Raw genomic sequence first — 21,051 nt, forward strand, 5'->3', positions numbered from 1 at the left:
CATCAACCTTGGTCAGCTTATACTCAAAGTGGCCTGACGTATTGTTTGTTTCAGGTGTGACGCAGTGATAAGGTACTGGACAGCAGTCTTTGGTCAGGACCTGCCCCAATGGTCTAGAGGTTATGGTGCTCGATTGCTGACCCAAAGGTTGTGGGATCGAATCCAGGTTGCAGTGGCCGCATTTCTGCAAAAGCGAAATGCTAGAGGCCAATGCACTTAGATTTAGGTGCATGTTAAAGGACATCAGATGGCCAAAATTTCCAGAGCTCTGTACTACGGCATCCCTCATGCTTATATTGTGGTTATGGGATGTAAAACCCCAACAATTATTATCTGGTCAGGAGGTGTATGCATGTGAGATTCTAACAGATCATGGATCTTAGCTGACGTCCACCCTTTCAAAGTTTTTTCCCGAAAGCACAGAATTAAGCACTCCTCATCGGTCTATCATCTACAACGCAACTGACAGGTCGAACTTTTCAATGGCAATTTGACACGGTGGATTCAACTTGCAATCTTGAAACAGTCATATACTGAGTGAGCAGTATTGGAATGGTTTGCTGTTTCCCATAGCACACCACAGCCAAAAAAGCACGATATTGCCAGCTGCACAGACATGCCCCGCATACATTGCAGAGCGCAGTTGAATTGACATGCTGAGCCTGTTTGAGAAGCAAACACTGACAAATTACAAAGAACGGTCAGAACAAAGCAGACGATCAGCAGGGAGTCTACAGAAAGAGGCTTACAATATTGAAACGGGTATGAGCCGAGCGAGAAGAAGAAGAGGAGGACGTGAACTGGTCGAGCCTACCGACGCCATCATTACCTGACCATCAACCTCGCCATGTATATAAACATAATTGAACCGTACCCGTAACAGTTTTGTGGTGGAGGTGCTGGGTACTTCGATCGAGACGACGGAGCCGCTGCCGCTAGGTCTACGCCGAAGCCGACGCCTTGCTCGACTACCTCCGACACTACCGGGGACACTACCGATGTCCAACAACGGTGACCAGCAGTCGTCTCCGACTCCTCCGGCGCGGACAACCGGCGGCTGGATGCGTCAGATGGAGCCACGCCCTTTCTCTGGGAAACCCGGCGAGGACGTGGAGGAATGGCTTACCCACTATAAGCGTGTAAGCAAGTGCAACGACTGGAACCCCACGGCTCAGCTGGAGCATGTCGTTCTCTTCCTGACAGACACTGCGCTGGTGTGGTTTGAGAACCACAAAGAATCATTAACAACCTGGGAGCGCTTCGCTACTGAAATCACAGAGTGCTTCGGAGATTCTACCACGAAGAGGAAGCGGGCGGAGCAGACATTGCTTCAGCGTGCTCAAGTGCCAGGTGAGACCTGTACCACGTACATAGAGGCGATCCTGAAGTTGTGTAAAACGGTGAATCCTCGAATGTCCGAGAGAGAGAGAGAGATAAAGGTTGAGTGAAAGGCAGGGAGGTTAACCAGAAGTTTTTCGGTTTGCTACCCTGCACTGGGGAAGGGGTAAGGGGGGATAGAAAGGTAAGGAAGGAAAAAAGAGTAACAAAAAAGAAAAGCGCACACACATTCAAGCACGGGAGCATCATAGTCGTTTAGCGAGGTCGGTTGAGCGGAGAAACTTCAGCAGCGCCTTCGTCGCTTTCTGGTTGGAAGCTAGAACGTTCCGGCACTCCAAAATTGATTGTTCAGAAAGCGGCTGGTCGTCGAGGCGCGCTAGCGTTGCTGAGAGCTGTTGTCTTTGAGGGAAATAGTGAGGACAATGACACAGGACGTGCACAATGGTTTCCTCGCTGCCACAGTGAGCACAGGCAGCACTGTCTGCCATTCCGATTCGGTAAGCAAAGCTGTTCGTGAAAGACACTCCAAGCCACAGGCGGCAGAGGACTGTTGTTTCGGACCGGGAGAGTCCGGACGGAATTTGAAGTTGAAGTGACGGATCCAGGCGGTGAAGGCGGGTATGCAGAAAACCGGACGTATTCCACATTGAATGCGTTAGATCACGTGCGAGCGAGCGAATCTTTGCTGCTGCATCGGTTCGTGATAATGGAATGGCTTCCTGCACGCCACCTTCATGAGCATTCTTTGCAGAATTATCGGCATGTTCGCTGCCGTCGATGCCACAGTGGCCTGGAAGCCACTGAAAAGTTATGTCATGCCCTTTGTCTCTTAATTGCTGATAGATTTGTCTTATTTCCAATACTAGTTGGTCTTGTGCACCACGACGTAAAGCTGACGACAGACAGTGCAGGGCTGACTTCGAGTCTGTAAATATGCCCCATTTCAGTGGCGACTGTCCTTGAATCCTTCGAAGTGCACTGCGGAGTGCCGCAAGCTCCACAGCAGCTGACGTAGTCCTATGAGACGCTCTAAAATGATAGGTTTCGGCTTTTTCAGGGAAGATAACAGCTCCTGCAGATCCCCTAGCATTTGTAGAGCCATCCGTGTAAAGTTTAACGTGGTCTGCGTATTCTTCGTGTAGCATCAGCAAAGACAGCTGCTTTAAAGCTGGCGACGAGAGATCCGCCTTCTTCCGAATCCCTGGCACTGTCAAACGAAGTTTAGGCTGTTCCAGGCACCAAGGGGGTGTCATGATTCTTTCTACTTGATTGCCAAGGAAAGTCTCGCCTCGGTCGCTGATGTCATGAAGCATTGCCGCACATTTGAAACCTTGAAGCTACGCCGCATCACGCCCAAGTTCGGCAGGTTAGCAAATGTGGCGACTGTAGCAAGCATTGCAGACAGCTACAGTTTTCAATTTGACTTTGCAGCAACTGTGAGGCAAATTGTCCGCGAAGAACTGGAACGACACACCAAATCGGCGGATGTCGAACAGACTGGTTGCGCATCTAACCAACACCACGAACCTGCATCGGCTGTATCCGCATTGTCGGCCATGTCAGGCGGCGCGGACTTTCGAGTCGACCAGGTGCGACAGCACCGAAGTTCCTTGCCCAATGACATGACGCACGACCAACGCACTCGTAGGGACACTACCACGAATCGGCACTCAGAAGACCATGTTTTCTACACGCAGCGTCCCAGAGCTTATCCCGAAGCCTACAACGTCGGTCGCCCATCGCCTGTCTGCTACAGCTGTGGTGCCGTAGGTCACATCTCTCGCTTTTGTCGCCGGCGACGCCAGGCACGATACGGCCCACCACCGACTTGGCCTAACCTTGAACAAGGAATTTATGACGATCATTGGCCGACAGAACTTAGGGAAGTAAACACCACAGGCTCGCCACCCAGGAATACCTTCCGTCATTACAACAGAAGGAGTGACTCGCCAGCTTCCGACCGTAGCCTGACGCCACCGACCAGACGCCAACGCCGTTCACCGTCACCACGGCGACGTTCTACGTCACCACCATCGTCGGGAAACTAGCCGGCGCGGCCGATGGAGGTAAGGTCGCCGGCCAGTCTCTGTCTCTGCGAACTACTCCTCTTCCTATTGTGATGGTCAAGAACAAAGTGTGTGTGTTAATTGATAGTGTACCTGTCACTGCGTTAGTCGATACTGGTGCTACGGTTTCCGTCATGAGTGTGACTTTCAAAGAAAGGCTTGGTCGGAAAGTTATGTTCCCGTGGAATGGTGGTGTGACATTTCGTGGTGTCAGCGGAGAGTGTCTTGTTCCCCTTGGTATTTGTGTTGCAAGTGTTTCATTCGGCGAAGAAAATCTCATCACGGAATTTCTTGTTCTACCACGGTGCACTCATGATGTGATTCTCGGGATCGACTTTCTTCAGGACTGTGGTGCTTCCGTTAACTGTGGCACAGGCGAAATTACGTTGAATGGCGCGCTTCTCTCTACTCTTGCCGATACATCCTTACCAGAGTAAAACTATTTTGTCGTATCCAACGATTCGCTTATAGCGCCGTGGTCTCTATCGCGTGTTCCTGTTAATGTTGCTGCGTCCGACCTTTCATCGTTCGACGCGCAAACCCAACCACTTGTGACGGGTTGCGTGAAGAAAAATGTACTTGTGCCGCGTTCTCTCGTGACTGTTGTGAATGGCGCCTCAAATTTGTGGGCTTTCAATTGTTCTTCGGTGCCTGCTATTCTCCCGCGCGATATGAAGCTCGCTAAATTTGACGAAGTTACTTACAACTCTATCACACTTTTAAGCGAGGAGGAGCAGTCTCAAAGAAGCGACCCCCAACGAAGCAGTTCCGAAGAACAGGTCTTATGGATGATCAGCAAGTCGCTGCCCTCACATGAACGCCACGCTCTTGCACGAGTCCTTCTGACACATCTTTCTGTCTTCGATTTCACACAAGGGGACACGGAGGCTTCACTACCACATTCTCGTGCTCACCACAGAATTGACACCGGATCTGCACACCCGATTCGTCAAAAGCCATACCGCGTGTCTTCGACAGAAAGGACAGTTATAGCAGAACAGGTGACTGACATGTTACGAAAGGGCGTTGTGAAAGAGTCATCTAGTCCGTGGGCAGCACCAGTGATCTTGGTAAAGAAGAAGGATGGATCGTGGCGGTTCTGTGTTGATTACAGAAAACTAAACTCGGTCACCAAAAAGGATGTGTATCCGCTTCCTAGAATTGATGATGTCATCGACTGCCTACATTCCGCTGCCTACTTTTCGTCGCTGGATTTGCGATCAGGGTATTGGCAGATACCCATGCACCCAAACAACAAGGAGAAAACGGCCTTCGTGACGCCCGACGGCCTTTATGAATTTAATGTTATGCCGTTCGGCCTTTGTAATGCGCCAGCAACGTTCGAACGGTTTATGGACACTATACTTCGTGGACTTAAATGGGAAATTTGTTTGTGCTACCTCGATGATGTGGTGATTTTTGGCAACACACTGAACGAGCATAACAGACGCCTCAGTCTCGTTTTGGATTGCGTAGAAAAGGCCGGCTTGATCCTAAACTCAAAGAAATGTCGTTTCGGTGAAACGGAGACGTTAGTACTTGGGCATCTCGTGGACGAAAACGGTGTGAGGCCAGACCCACGAAAAATCGAGGCCGTCAGCTCTTTCGTAACACCTAAGTCCGTGCGGGAGCTGAGGAGCTTCTTGGGCTTATGCTCGTATTTTCGTCGATTCGTTCCAAGGTTTGCAGACGTGGTGCATCCCCTAACGTGTCTTCTCCAAAAAGACGTGCCTTTCAAGTGAACTTCGGCTTGCGACGAGGCGTTCCGTCAGCTAAAGTTTCTGCTAACGTCGGGGCCTATATTGCGTCACTTCGATGCATCTTCGCCGACAGAAGTGCATGCCGATGCTAGTGGCATCGGCATCGGTGCCGTACTAATGCAGCGTCATCAAGGGGCTGAACACGTCGTGGCTTATGCTAGCCGCTCTTTCAGTAAGGCTGAGCGCAACTATACCGTGACGGAACAAGAATGCTTGGCAGCTGTTTTCGCGGTACACAAATTTCGACCTTATATCTACGGTTCACAATCGTCACCGACCACCACGCTTTATGCTGGCTGGTGAATCTCCGTGACCCAAGTGGACAACTTGCACGTTGGGCTCTTCGACTACAGGAGTACGACTTCGCCATCTCGTACAAGTCTGGACGTCACCACGCCGATGCAGAATGTCTCTCCCGCCTTCCTCTGACGACGACTGAGTGTGACGAAGACAGCTTTGATGACTGCTTTGCCCCCATTTCTGCCACATTCCCAGACTCGACGACTTTCAAGACAGAACAAAAAAATGATATTGGTTTGGAACCACTATTCGTCGCTGCAACGCGTCCTGGAGCCACCGGTCGCTTTTGTGTCCGTGACGGCTTGCTTTACAAGACGAATTATTCAGCTAAAGGTGCACGCTTCCTTCTGGTCGTGCCACAGAGTCTGCGATTGGAAATACTGAGAGCCATGCACGATGATGCGACCGCTGGTCACTTCGGGTTCATCAGAACTTTGCACCGGATACAGGAGCGCTTTTACTGGCCCAGAATGCGAGACACCGTCAAGCACTATATCGCAAGTTGCGAACAGTGTCAACGCTACAAGCGCCCTTCGACTTCTCCGCCAGGTCTTCTCCAACCACTGTCACCGCCTCGTCTACCATTTGAACAAGTGGGTATTGATCTTTTAGGCCCATTTCCATGATCATTGAACGACAATCGATGGGTGATAGTATGTGTCGACCATCTGACCCACTACACAGAAACGGCGGCCATACCATCTTCGACAGCTGCGTGCATTGCAATGTTTTTGCTTCAATTTATTATTCTTCGACATGGTCCTTCCCGTGTGATCATTAGTGATCGTGGTTGTCAGTTCGTCGCGGACGCCGTAGAAGAACTGGTTCGTCTGTGCAATTCGCAGTTCCGCCACTCATCGCCTTATCACCCTCAGACGAATGGGCTTGTAGAGCGTACGAACAGAACTCTGACTAACATGTTGGCCATGTACTTATCGTCCGACCACAAAGACTGGGATGATGTTCTCCCCTTCATCACTTATGCTTACAATACTGCAAAGCATGAGACGACCGATTACAGTCAATTTTACCTCCTTTACGCACGTCCGCCGCTAAGCTGCATCGACACAATACTACCGTTTGACTTTCAAAGCGACTACTCTGTCGCCAGAACGCTGTGTCTTGCCGAAGAAGCCCGGCGGATTGCTCGCCTTCGTACTGTGGCATCGCAGCAGCGATCGAAAGAACGCTATGACAGCCACCATCAGGCTGTCTCGTACTGTAAAGGAGACTTCGTGTCGTTGTGGACCCCGCAACGTAAACGTGGCTTATGCGAAAAGTTTTTACCCCAGTACACGGGCCCATTCGTCATCGCTGATCGCTTGAGCGATTTGACGTACGTGGTGGCGCGCTTGACGTCAGCTGGCCGTCGGTCAAGCCGGACCCAGCTGGTACATGTTGCCCGTCTTAAGCGGTTTCACTCTACACATACTAAGTGATTCGGACTCGCCCAGCGGGCTTCGTCTGGAAACCGGGGAATGAAACGGGTATGAGCCGAGCGAGAAGAAGAAGAGGAGGACGTGAACTGGTCGAGCCTACCGACGCCATCATTACCTGACCATCAACCTCGCCCTGTAAATAAACATAATTCAACCGTACCCGTAACAATATTTTTTACGAGCATTTTTGTGACAGCAGGAAAAGCCTCACGTTTCCAAGAAGAGCGATTTGGCCTACAGCAAACCCCTGAATATGGTGGGCAAGAAGGGAAGTAGTGCTTTCATGTTGGAACTTAGGAATGCCACAATGCTGTCTCGAGTGCCACCTGGAAGTCTTCAGAGAGGCTGCCATCCCTTTGTATTGCCATTCACACGCTAGCACTGCCATTGTTCCCGAACCTCGTGAAAATCCACACAAGCACCCTGGCTTTCCGGACAGTTTCAAGTAGAGACCCCTCTTGCATACAAGAATGCTGCAGCCTAGGACATCTCGACCTCCAGCATGGCCTTGTCAACATGCAGACTGTTTACATGAAATGAGCTACATTTTTTTTAAAGGGAGAAGTACGTTGTGTACAGCAGCAGTTTCTTGTTATTCGACTTGGTCATCTGTTACATCCCCGCTCGCACACATATAACATGACACTTTGGATACAAAAACGGAGTGCTGTCAAGAATGGCAGACACTACTGGAGAGACTCGGTCAACGAGCTAAGTTTGGGTGGGGCATGCAGCAGCAGCGGCAGCAGCGGCTATGCCTGATGACCTGTATATACAGGTCAGGGCACCTGTAGTGATGGCAGAAACGCTTTTTCTCGATTCTTGGAGCCACAGTGCTGTAGAGAACTTCCTTGTCCCATCGCCCACATCCAACAATCTAGTTTTGCGGCAGATGTGTAATGTAATGTAACGAAAAGACGGATGTGCTACATCTATAAAAAGTACTAAAAAGACCTCACTAGAAAGCCAAACTTCCAGTGAGATTTTTCATGGTGAGTTCCACTGGTAGATCTCATGCGGTATGCCGAATCCACGAGGGAGCAAAGAAATCCGGAGCAGAGCAACCCAATCCAGATCGACCAGTGAAACACAAACGCATTCTGGCAGGGAGCACACTGAAGTTATTGCATTTTTTTTCAATATACGTCATCAAGTACAATCTTCATCGCTTTTAAATACACCACGTGATTAGTGCTGTCAAAGTCCGAGCCTATGTGTATACCCGTTTTCTTCGAATAAAAATAAGTTGTTAGCAAGTGTTTGTCCATGTCGCTTCTTGTGTTCTTTTCGTTGGCGCCTTATTTCTTCCATTATTGCATGTATCTGGTTGCTCGTGTTGGCAGCTTGCATAGGCGATGATTTTCGTGTGCTTGCCCAATGGCTCTGAGGTTACAAGTACGCCTCAGCGTTGTCAATGCTATTACTTTCAGAAGTTGTGCTATCACTACTGCTCAGACTGAGAAGTAATTCAGCAGGTTAAGGCAGGCTCGAATGACGCCGATTTAGGATTGTAAACAAATGCACAGGGTAATCAGAAAACGCCTTAAAATGCTCTAAAAACAACGGAGGCACCTGACTACACCGGAAATGGCAGACCACATTGTAAGATGGTTTAACAAAACTTGAAATTCGGCGGGATGGTGCATAGCTGATGGGAAACTTTGTGCGCAAAACCAGACAATTCACAAGACGAGATAGACAGGACGGGCGCTACTTTCATCTAACTTTATTTGCGGCTTCGCCAGCAAATATATGAAGAATACACACATGCGCAGAAATCAAATGCATTGTCACAAACACGTAATCACATCAGTAAAAATAATCAAGAAATTCCATTTCTGCCTTCCAAAGCTTCACCGATGTGTCGCTGACACACCTGCCCCCTATCTTCCTGATATGAAACGCTTCCAGTAGTTCCCCTGCCATCTTATCCCTACCTCTGCCGAGAATTTTTATCTCATCTAGTTTCGGCTCACATGCATTGCAACTCGCACACTGCTCAGCCAAATTAGTACCCCCACTCTTAATAGCCCGTAAATGCTCCCCCGCCCGGTCATTAATACACCGACCCGTCTGGCCTATATATGCCTTGACGCAGGTCAAAGGGATTTCATATATAACACCCGTACAACAGCTAACAAACTTCCTACCGTGTTTTTTCTGGCATCCCCGTTTCTTCCCATCACGAGAAACACGCGAGCACAACTGAGCAAGCTTGTTCGGAGCGGAAAACACTACTGGCACCTTATGACGGTTCGCCACCTTATGTACGTACGGCACCACAAAAGGCTTGACCGTGCTCTTTTTTGGAGTGCTTACATTTCCACACATATCTTGCTTGGTTTTTCGCAACAGGGCCTCAGCCACAGACAAACATCCTGCACATGAGTAGCCAGCCGACAACAACCGGCTTACTTGCTTATTAAAGCTAGACAGCATTGAGTGAGGAAAAGATTTCGTTAATGCGGACCCCAAACAAAGTTTAGCTACCGCCCTCTTGACCGTCTTTGAGTGAGCCGAACGATAGGGCAATAACTCTTTCTGGGCCCGCGGAGCGTACTCCAAGCAGACATGACCACGTCCTAGCATAATGCTAATGTCTAAAAACTGTAACGAACCCCGTACCAGCAGCTCGTGAGTGAAAACTAAACCCTTCCCCTTCTCCATTGTAGTACTTCTGCGAAAACAAACGGGGACGAAGAAAGGAGACACACGGATCTTCGTCCCCGTTTGTTTTCACGCAAGTACTACAATGAATTCGTTCCAACTAGGCCGGCTAGCAGTTTTGCTTCCCCTTCTGCTGAAAGATGTCCAAAATTCTACCAACACATTCAGGGTACATGAAATCAGTTATTTTGTCAACACACGTCCTGAGCAAGTACTTACAGAAACACTTAAGTGCGCTGCAGGTTGAAGACCCCTTCGCAACTAAGAACTCTTATGAAGTAGTGAAGTTTCTTGAAGCAAAAGTGTCGCTAAGATTCCTCTTTTCCGTTGACGTCGAGGATTTGTTTTATTCTGTGCCGCATGAGGATCTTTTTGTTGCGGTTAGGGATGCCATAGACGTGTGTGGTGTGGTTGATTTTCAAAAATCTTGTGGTTTATCTGTAGCTAACTTTCTGCGTGTTCTTGAATTTTATCTTAGTTCGACATTCATTTCATTTGAGGGCAAATTTCACCGTCAGAAGAAAGGGATCTATATTGGATCACGCGCCTTTGTAATCTGTTCAGTCTCTTGTAATCTGTTCCTAACCTTCGTAGACCGTGCTCTTCAACAACGCTTGAATGGGATGGGGGTGCAAAAAGTACTTCGGTACGTGGACGATTACCTCATTTGTGTTGACAAAATAACTGATTTGACGTACCCTGAATGTGTTGGTAGAATTTTGGACATCTTTCAGCAGAAGGGGAAGGGTTTAGTTTTCACTCACGAGCTGCTGGTACGGGGTTCGTTACAGTTTTTAGACATTAGCATTACGCTAGGACGTGGTCATGTCTGCTTGGAGTACGCTCCGCGGGCCCAGAAAGAGTTATTGCCCTATCGTTCGGCTCACTCAAAGACGGTCAAGAGGGCTGTAGCTAAACTTTGTTTGGGGTCCGCATTAATGAAATCTTGTCCTCACTCAATGCTCTCTAGCTTTAATAAGCAAGTAAGCCGGTTGTTGTCGGCTGGCTACTCATGTGCGGGATGTTTGTCTGTGGCTGAGGCCCTGTTGCGAAAAACCAAGCAAGATATGTGTGGAAATGTAAGCACTCCAAAAAAGAGCATGGTCAAGCCTGTTGTGGTGCCGTACGTACATAAGGTTGCGCACCGTGTGAAAAAGGTGGCGAACCGTCATAAGGTGCCAGTAGTGTTTTCCACTCCGAACAAGCTTGCTCAGTTGTGCTCGCGTGTTTCTCGTGATGGGAAGAAACGGGGATGCCAGAAGAAACACGGCAGGAAGTTTGTTAACTGTTGTACGGGCGTTATATATGAAATCCCTTTGACCTGCCGCAAGGCGTCTATAGGCCAGACGGGTCGGTGTATTAATGACCGGGCGGGGGAGCATTTACGGGCTATTAAGAGTGGGGGTACTAATTCGGCTGAGCATTACGCGAGTTGCGATGCATGTGAGCCGAAACTAGATGAGATAAAAATTCTTGGCAGAGGTAGGGATAAGATGGCACGGGAACTACTGGAAGCGTTTCATATCAGGAAGATAGGGGGCAGGTGTGTCAGTGAAACATCAGTGAAGCTTTGGAAAGCAGAAATGGAATTTCTTAATTACTTTTACTGATGCGATTACGTGTTTGTGACAATGCATTTGATTTCTGTGCATGTGTGCATTCTTCATATATTTGCTGGCGAAGCCGCAAATAAAGTTAGATGAAAGTAGCGCCCGTCCTGTCTATCTCGTCTTGTGAATTGTCTGGTTTTGCGCACAAAGTTTCCCATCACATTGTAAGAGTTCCGGCAAAATCTCGTTCTACGAGGCGGATCAACGCAGGGCCCTCCATCATGGAACGAGTTGCTCCGTATCGACCAGTGGAAAATGCAAACTTGCTCCAGATCAATCAGCAGAATTCAGCTTCTCAGCAAGAAAATTTGCTCGAGCTGGACCACTGGAATTCATCCTTAGTACTTTTTTACAGGCCTAGCATCTCTGTCCTTACAGTGCATTTATTTCATGTCACTGCATTCACATCTTTTTCTCATGATGAAATTCATTGCCAGTCTTTTAGAGTTGGCGGCACTAAATTACAGAATGGCCTTGCTCGGATTAAATGTTCTGAACTGGTAGGTGATTCGAAAAAAAAGCCACATTAAATTCAAACAATTTTGCTTTGGCCAGAAGGTCGTTTTCTGCAAATGGCTTTACCCTACAGTGCAAGGCAATGGGACTGAACTCTTTAAAGCATTGTGGTTTAAGGGCAATGAAGGCAAAATAGACTTTGTGTAGGCAGAAATAGCCAAGACAAGGTCACCAGATTGGTGGCTAAAATCAGGGCAGGAGTGAAATCTAGCCCTTTACTACATAGAGTTAGTATTTTGCTGTCTATAGTACATATTACTAGTTACGGCTAGGTGGCATGATCATCCATCCATCTGCGAATGGTTAGTTACAGCATTACATATGCATAAACATAGAGATGGCTGATAATCACGAAGCCCAATGCAACATTTTTTTATATTTTAGTTTCATTCTAAGAAGGCAGATTTCTCGCAGGAGACACAAAGCAGTCCATAATGACGCTTTAGATACACTGGAAACACGTTTCGGTTGCAGGTAGTTCATGTTCTTCTCAGGGCCAAAACGTCTGTCTGGGTGCGGTGTCAAGACGACGGCCAAGAGACATTCTCTCAACCGAATGGACCACTACGATCCGCGTGGAGGTAACTGGTCACGCACCGGTGCATTCCCTCTAACGGCACACGCCCTCGGAAGCGAGCCGTTATCGGCCGACCACAGTTGCTCGAAGGTAAACACATGACAAACCACGCAATCAGGCGCGCACACCACAACTGCTCGAGCCAAGAGCGCTGTCGCTCGCGTTGTCAGCGGCCGCACAAAAAGCGAAAACACGCGGGGAAATGAAAGAAGGACTATGTTAGCCGCAAAGACTGCGGGGGAAGAACGGGGCCGGGTTGAGCACGCCTCTGGTAAATCTCGCCATTTTTTGCGGCGTCACAGGCCGGCCCAGCAGTTAGGGCAGCGAGAGTGCCACCCGATCAGATCGGGGACCGAAATGGTGGCGAATGTCGCCAATGCCGACCACGATACAGCATGCCTAAGCAAATTCACCTTTTTGTTGACAGGTTACTAGGTCCTCCGGGCTTCCGTAGTGATGGCGTTTGACTCCAAGGGCAACAGTTGCCAACTGCCGTAACAGCATAAACGACGTGTCCTTCCGCGTGTTCGTTGCATAGTAACGGTACACAAAACATTCCAAGACAGGTATGCGCATTCGCAGTAACAAAACCAGCTACACATTTATAAGATCAGTTTGTAGGGAATAAATTTGGCAAACAACTAGATTGTGTAGGTGCCGATAGGCACCAGCAATGCTGAACTCTTTCTTGGAACGCTTCCTTTCTTGGACGTAATTAGGCACGCGTTAGAGACGAGGAAGCTAGGGACGCTTTCGTCGCCATGTTGCTAGGCAAACAACTGGGGAGGGGGGAATTGTTGCGGCAGGCTGCATAGGCGAAAAATTAGGCGTTCGTAATTTTTTCCCGCAGAATAGCAAGTTTGGGGCAGAAATAACTAAGCCAGCGGTTGTGTCTGTGTGACCTTGACTACGCGTTGCTATGACGCCGTGCCGGAGCAGACGACGCGCGGTTGGCAATGGAAGGTTTCGGCGCCCTTTTCGATTCCCATAACACGTTATCGGGTTCCTAGGCTCAGCTACCATGGCCAATAATAGTGGAACAGTTGAAGCGAGCCCGGCTAGCTTCGAGCAACGAAACAAGGCTGAGTCTGCATATCTGTTCAGCTACGTGGACAGCCCTCAAGCCAACCCTCCGCTGAAGAGAGACCGGCTTCCTGTCGACGATGACAACGTCAAAACCTGTAAGCAAGACGGCCATTTGTGACAATATTAAGCGACGCAAATATGTGGCTTAACAAGTCGTGTGTGCGCGAAATATGTTTTGTTTACATGCATGTTTTAAAGGCCCACGTAAAAATGAGATGGGAATTCCCAGCTGGAAACCGGCTTTCCGGCCTTGTTTTCAGCTGGAAATCGTATTTCCAGCATGAATACGGTAATTATTCCAGACTGGAAAGCCATTTCCAGCTTGAAGTTTTCCAATTCCTGTTGGGAAGGTATATTTCCAGCTGGAAATTTTTCCAGCTTCAGTTCGGAAATTATTTGCTCAGCAAGAAATTTTCGTGCTTGAGCGAGGAAATGGTATAGGTTCACAAGTATGGCTTTGTGGGCTAGTTGGTATTGCATCTTAAAGGCTACAGCGCACAAAGACGGGGACAACAGAAGAAAACACAGGACGAAGCGCCGAACTGCAACTGATACTTTATTCTCTGAAGGAGGAACCTTATATGCGCACTTCGAGCCAATGAAAGCAACATTAGGCACAGCACCAACACGAGATAAAGTTACAACAAACCTAACACTCATTATTTTGCACACGGCCATGTTTCCGTTCAAAAATTCTATCTCCTTAGTGGAGAGGGTCACAGAGGGAGCACTCACACAGCTTCAATCACTTCACGTGTCAGCTTATCCTTTTCCTTGCCGATTACCGAGCACTGCCCGAAAAGTGGTTCACATGCACAAGTCCTGCAGCGCATTGACAATTGTGGCCTGATATGGCTGTCTTTCCTACCAAATTCTTATGCTCCAGCCTATCGTTGAGACATCTACCGGATTGTCATATATATCTTTCCCCGCAGCTCAAGGGCAGCGAGTGGACTATACCTTCTTCACAGTCAACAAACCGCTCCCCATGTCTTTTGGCGCATCCTTCTTTTTTGTTGCCATCAGCGTTAACAAGCATACATACTTTTCGGGCAGTGCTCGGTAATCGGAAAGGAAAAGGATAAGCTGACACGTGAAGTGATTGAAGCGTACGAAATTGATCGCCAAAAAGACAGTTGTGTGAGTGCTCCCTCTGTCGGGGGGAGGTTACTCCGTATACCTCCCATAGGACGCCTTAATTCATGACGTCAGCGCTGGCAGCGCCAAACGTCCCTTCATTTACTATCCTGGCGGCTGGGATTCAGAGACTCGAACGGCAGAATGGCGGCGCACACGGTATGCGTCGTCATGGCAACACTAACACCAGCTGCGCCTCCTCTCCTAGCTCCCTCGCGCGCGCCGGGTTTTTTTCTTTTTGTTTTGTTTGCGTGCGCGGGCTCCCTCTCCCTTTCTTTTATGACCCCCTCGTCCGCGTGCTGCGCCGTGCAGCGCGCCGGGCGCTTTTTTTTTATTGCGATAGCAATTATATGGACAGTCTCGGCTGGATTTTGCCGTCGCCGTCGTCATGCACCGTATATGTATAGGGAGTATGCACTGAAACTGAGCCGCAATGTGGCGCTGCGGTGCCCCGAGCTGGGCGCCATTTTTGCGGTTCTTGTGCAGCAGCCGACCCACGCTTGCTACTGTGTTTGCTGTGTGTACGCGCTAGGTGTTGTGTGGTGTTTCCTTGACTTCCGTGTACTCGCGTGTTTCATTAACGATAGTACGGCGTTGGAACTGTCCCCTACCACTGCGTGTTGCATGGACTTGTAAAAGTGCCCAAGCCGCAGGACGTTGTTGCGCGTCGAGCTGCGTCAATCGGCTATGGTGAACTGCGCTGTTTACGGTTGCTCCAACCGCACAAAAACAGCCCCAACGACGAGAACTTTCAACGGGTAGGGTTCTATGTCGTGCCGAAAGTTATATCAGGACAGTGTGCGAAGACAACGGAGCTGTCGTCAAAGCGGAGAGCTCTATGGCTGAGCAGAATTCGTCGCGAAGACCTGGACGAATCGGCGACGCACTACCGCGTTTGCGGGGCGCATTTCATCACAGGTGAGCGCGGCAGCAGCATAAAATGCGTCTCCTCGGCGTTATAATTTACGTACAGCACTGCAGGCTGTGTACGTTCCATTTCAGGAAGACCAGCTTATTCGATGGATGAGGCCAATCCCGACTGGGCGCCGAACTTCAATCTCGGCTACAAGTCCACAACGCACGCTAAAAGAAGCGCGAGCAACAGCCTACCTTTGAAACAACGACGATGTTGCCATCACGAAGAGTTTTCACCCTTGGTGGCTCCACGAGGCCGCTTGTGACATAATTGTGAGCCTCCAAGGATTTGTAGCTCTTAAGCTGCTCCCGCGTCACGAAACTTGTCCCGTGAACAAGATAATCGTTGATATCCGCACGGTCTACGCTGGGATAGCAGCCAACATCGTTCGTGAACTGGTCATCAGAAAGCGCGAAGGGGTCGTCGCTACCGCATTTTGCGACTTCGATGTGGTATCTCCTGCGCTCGGGATCAGACAGCGACTTGGCGTAGTCGCTGAGCAGCATCTTTTCACTGCATGCAGCAACACGGCGATCGCTTGCCAGGCAAATGACTAGATCCGTGCAACACGCAGTGGTAGGGGACAGTTCCAACGCCGTACTATCGTTAATGAAACACGCGATTACACGGAAGGCAAGGAAACACCACACAACACCTAGCGCGTACACACAGCAAACACAGTAGCAAGCATGGGTCGGCTGCTGCACGAGAACCGCAAAAATGGCGCCCAGCTCGGGGCACCGCAGCGCCACATTGCGGCTCAGTTTCAGTGCATACTCCCTATAAGTATGTATATATATATATATATATATATATATATATATATATATATATATATATATATATATATAAAAGCCCCCAAAAAATAATTCAGAAAAATGCTTCTGAAGCGCGGAATCGAACCAGGGACCTCTTCCTCCGCAGCGAGTGGCGCTAGCCACTACGCCACGAAACGCTTTTTTTTTTCTTTATTGCCGGTTTATTAACGTCACATGTACATGAATAACAGACACCACTTACAGTTATAATACACATTGCTACAAGAATGTGTCAAGATGAAAAAAATTAATGAAATAAAATAATAAAAAATAAATTACGGGACTGGCTTTCTAAAATTCCTTAAGGTATGCCAGAGGTTCAACCCTGGCCAGCCAGTCAGGAATAAAGTCTTGTTGTTTGAGCACATCTATGTATTGAACAATGTTCTCGCGAAAAAGCACACGTGCAGGTCGCCTGTCAGGGTCGCAGTGAAACGCCGCCATTCTCGCCCGCCATAAGCAGTGGAGGCCAAGAAGCATATTAAGGTCAAAAGGCATCCCATCCTCGTTTTCTACCTGCAAAACCTGATTCCAAGTGGATGCAGAGGAAACTCTTTCTTCAGCGTTCACTGTAAAACATCCCAGAAGTAGACCCCTTCCCAACAGTGCAAAAATACGTGATCTATTGTCTCCGGTTTTCTACTACGCCACGAAACGCAGATCCTCCACGTAGGTAACGGCGAGCGTTATATACCCTTTACCGCTGGACGGGCTCGGAGACCGCTGCGCTTATAAGCGTTTCTTCATTACCAGCGAGATGGCGTTAGGAGCGCGACAGGCGCATTTAAAAGTCGTCGGCGAGCTCGCTCGCTTCTTCTTATACTTGCGCAGGGAGAACCTTGCCCTTCCGCTGTCTGCTCGCGCGGTTTTCTTGTGCTGAGGGGAAGAGGGATGTTTCACGCTTTCACCGTGATGTCCGCGCTCATGTTACGCAGCGTACGAAAGCCACTCGAGCTCAAGGGACGCCGCTAAACGAACAGACAGAAGATGAGCGCGAACTATCAAGTGTCACAGCTCGACACTTGAAGCACGCTAGTTTCCTTCGCTGCTTCGGCCGCCTTTGCAACAGGAGCGCTGTTCAAACTGAGAGTATCAATTGGCGAGCCTCACTTCATATACCATTAGTTTCTTGCTATCGCATATTGCTTCGGCCTTGCGGCGAAACTGTGACTTTTTTTTTTTTTTTTGCATCCGCTGCGCGTACTGCGCCGCGCGTCCGTTGCTCGTTTGAATGTGCACAATTTGCAATCAGGCATTCTGCAAACACTGCAGTCGTGCAGCATGTGCCAGAACGCAAAGAATGAATTGCACTCACAACACAAAATATCTGTGGTCTCGTTTTATTGTCCTCGTTTCCGAAAATCAACATTTTCATCAAATGTGGTGCGATACAGGCTCAGGAGATTAACAGAAATTATCAACAGGAGATTAACATACACGTGTCCATGATCACTAAACAACACGAAAGTTCTCGGCAAAGTTAAGAACTTAAAGGACAGTGGAATAAAAAACAGAACATAACACTAGGGCACATATTCAAAAAGACAATTTTTATACTGACAAAAGTGCAGAACAGCTTCTGATATATGCGCACGATATTGCACAAAATTATCATAACTAACAAAATTGAACATTCCTGGAATGCAAAAACAATGAAAGCAGTTGAAATACCTAAAAACAGAATAATAATGTAAATATCATTTTAAAGATGTCAAAATGAACTCCACATATAACACAACTAATATTGGCCGCACTTTATTGACTACATTTCCAAAAACGTTGATTTTCATATAACTAGTGATGATAAACGCGGAGAAAATGAACGACTGATATCGGATGATTCATGGCATCTCTTCTTGAAGTGCGCCGATTCTGCAATTCTTCAGCTTTTCTCTGGGCGCACCGATCAGCTGTGTTGCGTTTCGAAATGCACCCTGAAGAAAAGGGCAAGTTTCAATCAGATAAAGAGCGCCGTCGACTCGTGCAAAAGTGAACTCGTTTGTTCGTCTACGAGCAGCACAAGTTTTCATACATCTACCTAATGTCTCACAAACGTGGTTATAGGCGATGGCGAGTAATTAACCGGAGACAAATGCAAAGCACACACTCAAACACTCGGTTTTGTGAGAGTTGCAAACCTGTAACTACAGTTACGTCGCATGGGCTTCATGTCCGCTGCTTCTTCGTATAACGATTTTAACGCAGCATCGTGCCCTTTTCAAATCAGTCATTTTTGAAAACATTAACTGAAGCCCCACTGCAGAGAACAGCTACTCGGTATGGACGTGAATTCAAATTGACACAATGAAGACCGCGACTCAAAGGGCACGCTCACCTGTCGTTCTTTTGGGGGCCGGCACATATATTCCGGGACTTGTTCTGGAAGTATTCGAGCAAGCACTATGCACGAACAGCGCGAGTCGTAACACATGCCTTACCAACGCCAGACACGAAACTTTCTAACGGATTTCAAAGTCGGTAGCGCCAGCAAGGCGGCGGCTGGCGGCGGAGAGCGCGCCCGCGCGCCTCCCGCAGGAAAGGGAGTTGATCCCACCAGAGAGGGGGTTGAAGAGAGTTGGGAGGAAAGAGACGGAACGCAGATTTTAACTCTGATCTAGAGGTGTGCACGGGCTCCGGGTAGCCCGAAAGCCCGACCCGTCCCGCGGGCCGGGCTCGGGCGGGCCGACATATTTTCATCTCGGGCCCGGGCCGGGCTCGGGCTACTTGGAGTTTTATCGGGCCGGGCTCGGGACCGGCGCAAAGCCCGACTCAAGCCCGAAATATAGAGAATGAGCGGGAATTGTTTTCCAGCACGCACACAGCGCCTTTTCTGCGACCGCCCTTTACCGCTTTTCCTTTCCATTCGCCACTTTAAACAAAAGGGGAGCAGGTAAAGCACTGCCTCTGTTGCACTCCGACAAACAGAGAAGTAACACCACCTGAGCTAGTGACGGCGCCATGCGACTGTTCGCGTTAGATTTAAAGCCAAATCCCATATGAGTGAAAATGCACGCGACAGCGACCCGACGTAGATCGCCTTCGTGCAAGCTGACGCTTGCATGGGCATACCCCATACACGTGACGGCTTTGGCGAGCGAACTCCATTGTTGCTGGCATGAGGCCGTCTACTTGTAATTTGTAATCTGTGAAATAGAGACTGTTCGTCGCGTTTCGTGTGATCATATTCGATATGCTCAATAAAATGCCAAATTACCGGAAAACGATGTTTTGTTTCCGCAGCGAACCTTTAAAAAGCCGGGCCGGGCCGGGCCCGGGATTGTGTTTTCGTACGTCGGGCCGGGCCTGGCGGGCTCGCAGCCCTTTGCCGTCGGGCTCGGGCGGGCCTTCGACAAAGTCAGCGGGCCCGGGCCGGGCTCGGGCTCGGAAATACGGCCCGTGCACAGCTCTACTCTGATCCCAGTCAATGGATCCATGGCGCCTCAATTTGCCATACCGGTCACGTGGGTTTCTTTCACTAGCCTGCCTCTGTGACCCTCTCCACTAAGCAGATAGAATTTTTGAACGGAAACATGCGTTAGGCCGTGTGCAAAATAATGAGTGTTAGGTTTGTTGTAACTTTATCTCGTGTTGGTGCTGTGCCTAATGTTGCTTTCATTGGCTCGAAGTGCGCATATAAGGTTCCTCCTTCAGGGAATAAAGTATCAGTTGCAGTTCGGCGCTTCGTCCTGTGTTTTCTTCTGTTGTCCCCGTCTTTGTGCGCTGTAGCCTTTAAGATGGTATAGGTTCACGAAAGGAATTCCAGCTGCAAAAAGATTGCTCTACATACAAATGATAGCAGATCAAGTATACAGGGCGTTTTTTTTAAAAGACAATACAGATTTTTTTATTTAAAAAAAATAATCGCTTGCTTCCTCTTTTTCAATGTTTATACGTGCCTGCGCTCGAAGAACAAAGATGAAGCAGACTTCTCTTTGGCGCGCTCAGATGGCTACGCTTCGCCAGAGTTACGCAAAGCAACGACGACGGCGTACGGTCACAGCCTACGACAGCCCGGCTATGGTCATCATAGCCCGGCTGCCGCACCTAAGGTTACATTCAAATGAGTAATTAACAAAATCTCGTTAATTAACATTTTAATTATTAAGTGCGTCACGTAGGGTGTGACAATTCATCACATGCCTATTTTTTTTAATCGTGAAAAATGCATCAATCTAAGCGAAACCGAAACTGAGCGCATCGGGAGCACAGGAAATCCGTCATATCTGTTGCAAAAGACCGGAATATCACGTGAAAATTTTTCAAAAGAGGCGCGTCGGAGAAGAAAATGGTCAGGAAAAACGGCAAGCCGTCTCAAATACCCGAATGGACCGCTTATTCTTTGCGTTTGGTGTGAGTGCTCATCAGTTTCTGTCGCGCTAAGAAAACCGCAATAGGGAATGGATGAGCATCCCCTTTATAACGGGGCGGACATGTGTGTCGACCCAGTTGAAAAAAACAATTGGAACCAATTGGAAAATTTCCACCTGCTTCCATTTGTGAGTTAGTACACAATTGGGCCATTCGGGCCAATTGGGCGAATTGGCTGTATGCCATTTGGGTCAAATGGTGCAGTAGTACATAACCCATCGGGCCAATTGGCTGTATTCCAATTGGGCCGATTGGTTGTACTCCAATTGGGTCAAATGGTGCATGCCCAGGTGAAATTCCAGGATTATTGATAAAGTAGAATTCAAATTGGCCAGAACTTGCACGGATCTCAGCTGGCTGCTATCGCATGTAACTTAGTTGGTTCCTACTTTGATTGGCTCAGGACCTGCTGGTCCAGCCAGCTGCACACAGCCAAGGCAGCATGGTGGGGAA

The 21,051-nt window shown here is 48.7% G+C and overlaps 1 protein-coding gene across 4 annotated transcripts in view; it reads right to left on the reverse strand.

The window, feature by feature from the left end:
- LOC119404002 (DNA-binding protein RFX2) overlaps positions 1-12,770 on the reverse strand; it is a 478,787-nt gene extending 466,017 nt beyond the window's left edge. For 3 of the 4 annotated variants that reach the window (XM_037670633.2, XM_037670631.2, XM_037670632.2), the window contains exon 1: positions 12,687-12,752. The gene's annotated coding sequence lies outside the window, so the exon portion shown is untranslated. Of the gene's footprint in view, positions 1-12,686 lie in introns of all 4 variants that reach the window. The other variant, XM_037670630.2, reaches the window with a different exon arrangement.
- Positions 12,771-21,051: the final 8,281 nt, after the last annotated feature.

This window comes from Rhipicephalus sanguineus, chromosome 9, assembly GCF_013339695.2.
Source record: "Rhipicephalus sanguineus isolate Rsan-2018 chromosome 9, BIME_Rsan_1.4, whole genome shotgun sequence".
In the NCBI taxonomy this organism is placed as follows: domain Eukaryota; kingdom Metazoa; phylum Arthropoda; class Arachnida; order Ixodida; family Ixodidae; genus Rhipicephalus; species Rhipicephalus sanguineus.